The sequence below is a fragment of the Acipenser ruthenus genome, chromosome 17 (assembly GCF_902713425.1).
Source record: "Acipenser ruthenus chromosome 17, fAciRut3.2 maternal haplotype, whole genome shotgun sequence".
Lineage (NCBI taxonomy): Eukaryota > Metazoa > Chordata > Actinopteri > Acipenseriformes > Acipenseridae > Acipenser > Acipenser ruthenus.
In genome coordinates, this window is record NC_081205.1 from 26,521,179 (window position 1) to 26,533,156 (window position 11,978).

An 11,978-nucleotide genomic window follows, 5' to 3' on the forward strand; every position below is an offset into this window, starting at 1 on the left:
CAGATAGTAAAAAAAAAACAAAACACATATTTCACAACTAAGCACAATTATTTTCAGCCAGTTGAAATAATAATACATAATTCAGCTGGGTTCATCTATCCGCAGCACACTTCTATTTAACTATAACGATGTGGTTACATTTTAACAAGATAAAACCACTGGTGTGCCTTCTAAGTGGTCAGGAAACCTGTTGACAGTGCTACTGTCCTACTGTTTATGGGACTGAGCCTAGATAGCACCATCTGTCATTTAGCAGCAACATTTGCATCAAAATATAAAGGCATCTTTCCAAGGTTGTCTCATTTTTGTTTATAGAACAAGTCTTTTATTAAATAGTACCGGTATATACTGTAGTGGCTGCAGGTATATCATCTGTTTCTAAAGTTTGACCTAAATTTGAACTTGACTCAGATGATTCAGAGGATAAAAGTGCTTTAAAGATACTCCTGAATAGGGTGCAAGACATTCTCACTGTATTGTTAGGGCAGCAGTGTGGAGTAGTGGTTAGGGCTCTGGACTCTTGACCGGAGGGTTGTGGGTTCAATCCCCAGTGGGGGACACTGCTGTTGTACCCTTGAGCAAGGTACTTTACCTAGATTGCTCCAGTAAAAACCCAACTGTAAAAATGGGTAATTGTATGTAAAATAATGTGATATCTGTATAATGTGAAATAATGTATAATGTGATATCTTGTAACAATTGTAAGTCGCCCTGGATAAGGGCGTCTGCTAATAAATAAATAATAATAATAATAATTGTTACATCGTGCTTGGATAGTAAGTGTTCTATTTAATATGACGCTAGGTGAGAGCAAAGACAAACCCGAATCATTCGTCATGATGAACATGTAAAGCCTCAGTAGCCTGTTTGCTTTTATTTTCAGTATCATTCTGTTTTTGAAGACAAGGCTTTAACAGCAAGAAACCTATTCCAATTACATAGCTTAAACCACAGAAGTAGAAAGAGTAATCATACTTGCCGGTAGCATCATAGATCCAACCTGCAAAACAAAAAGAAAAAGTAAAATATACATTTTTTAGAAAGTAAAATAAATAATATTTCTACAAATTTGCAATTGCAAAATAAATACAAAATATTTTGTTTCAATGATGTTTCTGTAGGTTGAAGAATTATGTTTGGATATTGTGTAGTATTCAATAGCCTGATGCCCTGGAGAATGTTACATTTGTGTTTCTGTCCCCCAGCAGGAAATAAAGTTAGCATAGATTTTAACTTGATATTGTAATCAGGTAGTTTGATACATTGCATACGAACATAAATTAGGCTTGTAATATGTTGGAGGGTACTGTAACATATATGAGGGTATTGTGAGGATATGGTACTGCCATTTTAAATGGTCTTTGGGGTTTTCTTTTGTTTTTTTGAAGAAGGGCCCTACTGGACATGCTAAGTATCACTGTACACTAAAGTACCTAAATTCCTTTCAGTGCAAAAAAGTATGAAAATAGATAGTTACCTGCAAATGGCAGTCCCAACAAAGCTGATATTCCATTTGCACTGATAATGATGCCATAGGCATTTGCAAGATTATTTAGGCCTACTAAGTCTTCAGTCACAACCGGCATCACTGAAAAACAACCACTTGAGAATCCTATTATTGCACACACAATGGCCATTCCTGTGAAAGTGTGCATCAGGGGCAGAATGAATACACAAATACACATTATCAAGTTTGCAACGAGAAACACATTCCAAGCATTGATAAAAGGTAGATCACTGATCAAACCCAAAAATATCTTCCCAAAAATATGAAGTACTGCTATGATTGAGGTCAAGGGAACCATGTTGTCTTTTTCCTTGAAACCATACAGTTTTACAATCTCAGGCAGGTGTATGAAAGGAATAACAAAGCTACAATATGCACAAAGTGCCCAGAAAACAAAACATATAAACACCTTATTTGAGAAGAGAGCTGCAGTCCCAAAGTAACTGGAATACCACTTCCAAAAGCTCTTTTTTAGGATGTTAGCCAGCTGGCTTAATGTCTTTAGTATACAGAGTGGGTACCTTTTTTTAAAGATGACTTCTCTTTTATCTCTGTCTTTATTTTCTGCTTCCTGAAGTTCACTGACTTCTTCAAGCGACAAGCTCTTTGTTTCCTCTTCTTTGCTGGTCTCATGTTCTTCTATCCCATCTATGTCAATGGCATGAGCCACTCAATCACTATTAGGAATTTCTTTCTGGAGGGTTTCAGCACGTTCTGGTTGACTCTGATTTTCAATTTGCACACTGGAAGAAGATGGTGGTGGTCTCATTAGTGCCCCACAGACACACAGATTGAGGTTTACAGCTCCATGTATAAGCATGGCATTCCTCCAGCCATACTCTGTGCACAGGTATTTCAATAGAAGAGTCATGATAAAGGTTCCAAATCCAGTTCCTGTGGTGCTCAGTCCTTGTGCCAGTGCTCTGCGTTTCTTAAAGTACTGTCCAACCATGACAATTGCAGGCAGGTACGCCATCCCACTGCCTATACCTGATAGGTACAAAATTGTGTTGAAATAAAATGAAAACTAAATAAGGAATGTTGCATCCAAAATATTTTATAAACAAAAAGCATTTGTGCATTTGATGCCCTTTATCCCTACTCAGACCCCATGAATTCTTAGTATCCCTGAAGGGATAATAATCCCATCTTCAAATACCATTTTAATATGCAACTGGGTGGGACAATGTAAGACAGATTGCTCATGAAATAGTTTTGAATAGATAGTTCTGAAGAGGAGATGATTATCTGTTCATGGATACCAAGATGTTTGTGTGTGTGTGTGTGTGTGTGTGTGTGTGTTTTTTAATGTAGGCTTCTTTCTATGTGTCCTAGACATGCACAGCCAAATTATATTTTAGTGACTTCTTTTGTGGCTCTTGCAAAAAAATCTTCAATGGCAATGCAAATGGATCTGGTGTAATGGTCGTAAAAGAGCATACAATGATATTTAAAATGGTACCACACAGAGGTAACATTTTAAAATGTCGACCTACCAATCCTATAATAATTGTATTATTAATTGTACTACCATGGTACAATACCACCAGTTAGCTATTGTGTTAAGACCACTGTGCACTTTTTATTCCAAATATATGACCATTGCTGTTACAAATGTCTTGTGGGGGTACTGTTTGTAGCTACTGAAGAAACAAGAAACGAAGTTCCAGATTTCATTACAATTTACTTTTCAGGTAATATACAATTAATCCATAACCCAATGATATGTTCTATTTTCATACCAAAAATACAGTGATTTTAAAAAATTGTTGGAAAACAAAAACTCACCAGCAGTCAGGCCGAACGATATAAAAAGATAGTACACATTTGTAGCGTATGCGCTTATCACCCAACCCAAGGCTGTCAAAAGTCCTCTAATTATTGTAGTCTTACGGCAATCACGTGCCTACAAATAGGCCAATAATGGGTCCTGTCATAGTGAAAGAAAATGTATTCATTAAATGAAAGAGTTCACTTTGTAGAAAATGTGTTTACAATATGTTCTTTTTTACAGTTTGTCTTGTATATTGATATATCAGGTCTTAGTCATTTTAAAGCTTGTTTTAATAATGTAAATATTAGTAGACCCTGTGAAAGAAATCTGAAATAAGAATTGACCTGCTCCTCTGCAAAACCCGTTCCTAAATCTTTTAAAAAAATACATCTGGTTTATTATGATGCATTCAATTGAGTGGGGGTGGCTGTTGTCATACCTCAGCGATGCTGATTTCTGATGACTTCATGAGGTACTGTACCTAACACTGTACCTGTGTATGAAACTTATTCTTTAAAATCGTAGAGGCTGGCATTTAAAGCTACAGTGTTCCAAATGCATATTCATTGTGCGACAGGTGATGATGTTATGGTTTGCCCTTCAGCACACTCACCAGAAGTCAGACCTTTTTTAAACTTGGTTGAGCTTCATGCACACAGACTTCTTCCATTCTTAAAGCCTTAGCTTTTCATATTTGGTCATTTACACGTTCTGCTGTACAATAGTTTAAGGAAGAAAATAATGTTTGAGGTCAATCTTTTGCAAGTGACATCACATGAGCTGATGACTGTTTCAACATCACCTGTTTTTCTAAGTATGAATTACATTAAGTTTCCTCTTAATTATTAATAAGACAATGTGGATCCAATTATATACAGGGGGTAGTAAATATAAATAAATAAATAAATAAATAAATAAATAAAGACAAACAAACACCTGCCATATCGCTGTTAACAGAGTTTAGGGCCACCATGGGCAGCCAGCATATAATCAGTCAGAGAAGTTGTAGGTTGAAATCTGTAGCAAAATCTGATCTCTGGAAAGGCCATTGAGTCACCAACATTTTCTAAGTAATATGTAGTTTGTAAAAGCACCTGCCAATCAATTTTATTTCCAAACTTTAAACTGCTAGACTTGTGCTGTCATCAAAACAGATACATGAAACAGTTCTACTAAATTGCAGGATAGATAAACTGTGCTATAACAAAAATTATTTACTTGAATGGATTATTATTATTATTATTATTATTATTATTATTATTATTATTATTATTATTTAGTAGTAGTAGTAGTAGTAGTATCTTGTACAGTAGTAGTTGTACAGAATTTTATTTATTTTTGCAGTGCTGTACTAATGCTGTACTAATATTGCAAATAATATATTTTGTGTTGGCAATTGCAGCATAGAGAGCATCATATCAGAAAATGAATACAATACAGTACATTGTGGTGCAGTGTTACCTTAATATACTCTCCATCCATTAAATTATATAATTGCACCCTCTACTGTTAATCCACAGAATCAACCAAACAAAATATTGTGTTCCGCTGACACCAATCTGGGTCAGCAAAGGCTCCAAGCAAAATGTCATTAGATTTCAAATTATATTTATAGTAAGTCAAATGCTCTCAGGAAATAAGGACTCAGCAAATCAAACAGGCTATATAATTAAAACATATTTCATGAACTTTTTCAGATTTTCCCATTTGAAATAAAATAAAATAAAGACTGTTCAACTTCTATAGGGTAAACTCCTGATAGATGACCCACCTCAATTGTTGATACCCAAGGTAGCTCCTTGAACAGTCAGTGGAATGGATCCATAGTCAAATACGTATCTCAGAGTTGACTGTGGACTTTTTTGCCCTTGTTTGTTAGGCTATGATAGCAATGTGCATTAGAGGCATCGTTAATAATCATCGATCTATGAGCAGCAATATATATTTATTTCTGGATGTTATGACATGGAAAAAAATGGAAAAAAAACTAAACAAAAACAAAGATACATTGCATAACAAAAGAATCCCAATGCTAGTCTGTATATTAGTCTTCAAAAATGCATTTTGTCTTAGTTGCAGACAGAGGGCAACATTTCACTGCAAATCTTTCAACAGCTTGTAAGCTTATTTTACTCGGCAATATTCTCAACACAAATCTGCATGTGAGTGCAACCCTCAATTGACATAAGATTTGTTTAAATATGTCAGTGCAAGAGCACAGGTCCTAGGTTTGTGTGTGTGTACTGGGGAGGGAGGGGGGGAGGGGGCATATATTTTGTTATTCATAAGACTTTTGGCGGATTATGGTGCTTCCATTGCAGATGGAATTTATCACCAAATATTACATTATTTGTTAAGATTATATGAATTAAAAAGACACAACTAGGGAGATTATTTCTAAACCATGAAACATTCTTTAATTAGGCAACCACGTGACAGACTGTTCATAGAGCTTTGGGTTCTTGTCAAAGAGGGAACAGAAACTAATCAATACAGTTTCAACATTATTGTTCCTTTGTGTGCTGAGCGCTGCGCCATGCTGTGCATCAGAGAGAGAGAGAGACGGGGTTCACTGCCTCCCTCTGTAGGATTCGACTTTAGTTTCTATTCAAGAGCACAGCATTTTCCCTGTTGTGTCTTATAGTCCCACCACACACACAAAACAGAGGATGTATAGAGTGCATTTTTACAGAGATTTCCAATCAGTACCCTTGTCTCCCTGTAACACATTCCAGGAAGAAGTGAGTAATACTCACTGGTGTCTGAGGTAAAATGGATCCTTCTTGCTTTGAAAAGCTTGCAGGTGTAAACTGATTTATATGCAGCATTTTGTTGGCAAGCTCAAGAGAAAAGCCTGAGGCAAATTTCTGATTTAGGGGTCCCAACCTTCAAGGATGCTCAGTAAGCAATACATAAATTAATTTGAAAGAAAGCCCAAGTTATCTCCTAAACAGTTTGATACATTGCCCACCGCTATAACATATTACTCTATCCCTTTGTCTAAAGTGGATCTGCTTGAATTCCATACTATATTTCACTTAGAGTGTCACCATGAAAGATGATCCCAAATAAATAAATAAAACATATCACTGGTTGGTCTGCTTCTGCATTCAGAAGAATATGTTATATACAGGTAGTTATAAATACTCAAGTCAAGTAACCACAGCAGCCATTTCCTTTCATGTGTCCCAGTGCAGACCGTTGCTGATGAATCTCATTTAATACTGATCAGCATAAACCCACAAGATATACAATTGATGATGTGTTAAGTACATGAAGTGCACATGAAGAAATACAAAGTATCACCACAGCCATATGTGCCAAAATGTTTGTCATGGGATTAAATGTCAAGCTACTGAACTATTTTCTTTTCAATAAGCCAATCATTCAATACAATATCACTACCTAACTACAAAGACAATACATATAGAAAATATTAAAGAGTCTTGATAACTCATTTATTATATCTTTATTAAATTGTTGTTCTTTAAGATGACTTTTCAAAGCATGACCTAGCTTTCTGAATGAGTGCTGGATATCGGCAGCAATTTGAGTATTTTAATGTTCATTATCAAAAAAAAAAACACGCTATAGTTGTGTTATATTGCATTAGGTTATATTGCATTAGGTATGCAAAATAAAACATAATACAGCAGTAGTAGCTATCTATGGATGTTTTTTTGTTGTTCGTTTGTTTTTGTAGCTAATAGTAAAGGGGAAGTCTTCAACTAAAAGAACACTCCCACATCATTGCTGTTAGTTTACCAGAAACCATACAAGTGAACTTCAATCAGCATTATGGGTGTTCCAAGCAATTGCATTTCAGACTTCATTTATTAAAGGAACTACAGCCCAGACAGTGCTATTATTACAGATGATATGCACTTCAAATGCAAGGCACCTGCTTCTGAAGTCTGCATGAACCAGTCTGCTTCAGTGAGGTATTTGATCTCTATAGAGCTACTAAGGCAAATGTTCTGTGAATGAGCTAAGAAGTGCCATAAAATTTGTATATTCATTAAAACAGGGCTTGGGCAAATACTTGTGATATGTGTCAGGCTGTCCCTCACATGACTGATGAATCTGTCTTCCCTGTTAACATATACAAGCTGTGGCTCATTGTTGCAACAGTTTCATTCACAGCAGGCTTTAATAAAAGACTGTTGGTTGGCATGTGATGCTTTACTCAAGCCTGCCTAAATAACTGCAGTGTGTTTCACAAGGAACTTTCAAAAGTCATGACTTCTACCAGAAACCTCCCTGCTGGAATTAGAGCTGGAAATCATTGTGGAATGAGCATGCACTGTATATCTTGAGAACAACTGAAACACCATATAGATGCCTGTTATCGATTCATCTTTTATTAACTGGGTGTGCTGGTAATTTTGGTATTGTCAAAATTTAAAAGAATTGCCTAAAGCACCTGGTCTTTTCTTTTGCTGTTTGCTTGTTTTGAAGTTGCTGTGAATCTGTAGGTTTCGTTATAAATTAGAGATGTCAAGTGGGTGGTTTATCATGCCCTTTCTTATATGTTAAATGGGCTCTGTCTAGAAGGAGGAATTGAATAATTGTGTGTTAAACACCTATGGTGTTTCATTTATTCATTATGTTTCAAATGGGGAAGTTTAAAGTTTTTTTTTTTGTTGGAGCAATTGCAGCTGTCATTGTGGGAACTCTTTTTTTAATATTCAGATTTCCTGTCTCTGATTCAAAGAACTCAGCGATCAGTTATTATAACCTGGGTTGGCAAGTTAAAATTGCAGATACCACAAGGTTGTCTCGTTATTCTCAGTGAATATATGAAGATAACATTTTAACCTTGAGCCTGGAATCATGCCCTCTGTGATTAGCGATAACTATTTACTGTTCAGAGACCTTCCAAGACCAGCTAATACAGCAATTTATAGAATGTAACACACACCCTGTGAATAACACCCCTGGTTATAATACTTATATAATGAGCATGTCTTGTATAATACACACCTCTTGTATACTACCCAATCAAAGACACCATTGTATACTTCTGCAAGCTGGTACTATACTGCACACCTTGTATATAAACACTGTATATAAGTAAACCAGCACATTATTTCTAACTAATGAAATTAGTCGATGCAAGGTAGTCTATGTAATGACATCTATTTACAAATTGAGTAAACTTGTTTTTATCGTAAATAAAATCAAACCTTGAACCTTTATGCACACATCGTGACCGTCCGTCCGTCTGTCGATAACACGATAACTGAACACAAATCTTCTATAAACATTTGTCATAGACTCCTAGATTCCAACAGACTCCTACTACTACAAACAAACAAGTATTATTTACGCAAGGCTTTAAAAGCATATAGAGGATTTAAAAGCAGAGAACTGAGGGTGTGCACAAAGTAAAAAGTGCGTCATTAATACACATTAATTTAAACATATTTTTACAGTATGTTCTGCATGTATGTGATGTGGGAATCTATTTAATATCTCCTGCTATGCCCTATCTAACTATTTTGTTGTATCAAGATACTCCAACACAGCATCCAGCAAGAACAATGTCCTGATTGTACCCTGGAGGTGAGCAGGTTTTTATATTCCTACCTGTGGAATGAGCTTTTCTTTGAAAGGGGTATGCTTTTTAGGGGAAAGCCTCAGCATGAACACATCCAGCAGCACATCACATGCTTTATTAAAACCATTCAAAAAGAAGCAAGCTTAAGAAACCAAGCCCTGTTCTCCCTCCTATTTCACAATCTCATCTGCAACACAGTCTATAATGGCATTGGGATTATATTCCATGGTTTCCAAGCATTTCAAGTGAACGCGCCCAGAATAGTGTGCTGGATCATATTTGCACTCCAGATAGCATTTGGAAGAGGCATACTCCTGACTTTGACTCTAATGGCACTTAACACGTAATTACTAAATGGGTATTAGCCATTCTAAACCCAGCTTGGTCAACCATTCAAGAATGCGCTAAAACTTTATTATTATTATTATTATTTATTTCTTAGCAGACGCCTTTATCCAGGGCGACTTACAGTCGTAAACAAAAATACATTTAAAAAATCACAGTACAAGTAATAATACAATTAAGAGCAAGATAAATCCAATGACTTTGGTTCTAGCAAGTACAAGTATGACAAAATACGATTCAATAACGGAGCAGATAACAGTGTCAGTGATAGTTACATCAGGATATAATTAAATACAAAATACTACAGATTAAATAACACTTGACAGATTACAGTACTCTAAAGTACAGGAAGTAAAACTTCCATAGGATATTTAACTCAAAGGGATTCAAAGGGATTCCCACTGCACTGAATGGGATAGCCACCAGAACTGCAGGTTTGGTGTTTATTTTTATTCTTGTGCTGCTAATTGTAATGAGTTACTTTCTTATATATAGAGAAGGCAAAATGTCTGGATACTTCACCAGTGCCAATGTCAAAGGTAGAAGAACCATCTTATACATGGTCTGCAAATAGGCTTGCAGGTTGTCCTTACGTTTATTATCATTGTTGTCAGCAAATGAATTTAATATTTTTTGTATTTTTGCTCAGTCCTTTACCCAATAATTTATGGATTGAGAAGCAAAGAGCTTCTAAACAAAGTACTGGAGTTTCAAATCAAGTGTTGCCTTCAAAAAATAAATTAAGTTTCAGAGCTAGATTTGGGATTTGGCCAACATAAACCTTAAATGATATTCAGTTTAGCACTTTAAAGCAGTGACGGAATTATTTGGAATGATTATAACCTTCATAAATGTATAGTGAGGAAACTGCAGCTCTCTTAACAGTCTACTGTATATGCACTTTTCTGTTCATGAACATCAATCGATCAGATATCTACCAAGTTTTCAAAACTCACAGCGAAATACACTGCTACTGCTTTCCCAAATACAGGATACACATTCTTTCATTTTGATGTAAGTTTGAAAACATGTAACTCTGGTGCCATCTACTGAGAAGCACCCCAATGGCACGCAACAAAAAAAAGGGTTTTAAAAATTGGACAAGTGATTTTTGATTTGCAATATTACCCATGTGTTATGTTTATGCTAACATGTAACAATTTTTTTAAACTTTCATTTTATTGGTATAAATATTCAATCTACAACAAAAAGCTAAAGTAAAAGAAACGAATGTCCTATAATGTGTCCACATTAACTTATTTTGAAAGACCATGAAATGTACTATAAACTTTGGAATGTTGCTCTTTTCTAGTTATGCAACAATGTTGGGTTGTTTTAAATAACAAACAAACAAATATTAAAATCATGTTTGAAATCAGATCTATAATTTATTGTAGTACTGTTACGAAACAGATGGTGGCATTAGCACTCTGCAAAACCCAACATCTAAAAGATGTGTTGCTGTTTTGCAAAACCATACAACCTGCAGGAGGTTTCACTTATTTGTTTTGGTGTTTTTATTTTGAAGTATGTTATGTGTTATGTGAAGGTATAAATCACTCTGTTGGTGTTCTTTATGGGCTAGTGTTTACTATGCAATAAATTGTGACATTTATTTTATTTCATTAGTGGAGTTTTGTGAGTGCATGGTCTGATACCCAGGCTTAGTGAACAGTAAGCATTTAATTCAAGATGAACCTACCTGGCTCTATGTACCACTATCTGGATTTAGTGCTTAGGGTTTAACTTGCACAGTGCAACAACACAGGAATTTGGCATCAATAGGCTGTCTGAATTACTGGTGTAATGTCAGTATATGCAGGCTGTCAGATTTTGGCATCAAAATGTAGTTACACTGTGATGGGCATTTGTAACCATAACCCAACATTCATACTGCATCCCCTTTTGGTGCATAAGTCAAATTCTGGCGAGCAAATTGTAATATCAGAATATGACAATGTCGTACTAACTGCATGTAAACTGGGCTTTTCTAGTGCAGCAATGTACCAAATTCTGATGTGTACCAGAAAATGACATGACACTGTTACATATACAAATTAACAAATGTGACAGACTTGAATTGTGTTGTATTGATTTGCCTGTGATTAGACGTGTTTATGTTTTTAACGTTTGTAGTCATTTCTGAAGAGTTTCAGCTGGGCCATGAAAGGGGATGCTTTTTCATAACATTGTCAAGCACGGGAAAATTTTACCCAACTGAAAACAAAACCCTGCGAGTCTATTTTAAAGAGGCCAATTAGATTCCCAACACAGAAAATGCAGTTTTTCATGACATATATAATGCCCAGTTTGGTGAGCGGTTAAAGTTATTTAGTACAGATACAATTTAAATCTAAACGTCTTTATCTTCTTTTTTATTCCTCCATCTTACTCTTGACTTAGAAGTTCCTGAATATATCGTTCCTGGTCACCTAACCTCCCAATGGCAATACAGTTACAGTATATATTTTAAAATATGGATTTATTTGAATGTATTTTTGTTATACATGTTGGAGTCAAGAATATTGAACAGCACGTCCTCTTGTTTTATACTGTACTGTTAGAGGAAGTGGGGCATAGCTTTGCTGTATTGTGGTTTGTGGGCCAATTTAACCCTGATCTGATACATTAGATGAGGTTGCTGCAGTATTACACCACGTACCATATCAATTACATATGATGAGCATGTGTCAACTTCACTGGGATTAAGCCAGGGCCTTGTCTGTACAGTACGTGGCCTGCAGTTATCTGCATAGAGCAACACTGCAAAAAAAAAAAAAAAAAAAACATAA

At 35.6% G+C, this 11,978-nt stretch overlaps 1 pseudogene; it reads right to left on the reverse strand.

Moving 5' to 3' along the window:
* Positions 1–820: 820 nt before the first annotated feature.
* Positions 821–3,444, reverse strand: LOC117423669 (monocarboxylate transporter 14-like; annotated as a pseudogene).
* Between the last annotated feature and the right edge of the window lie 8,534 nt (positions 3,445–11,978).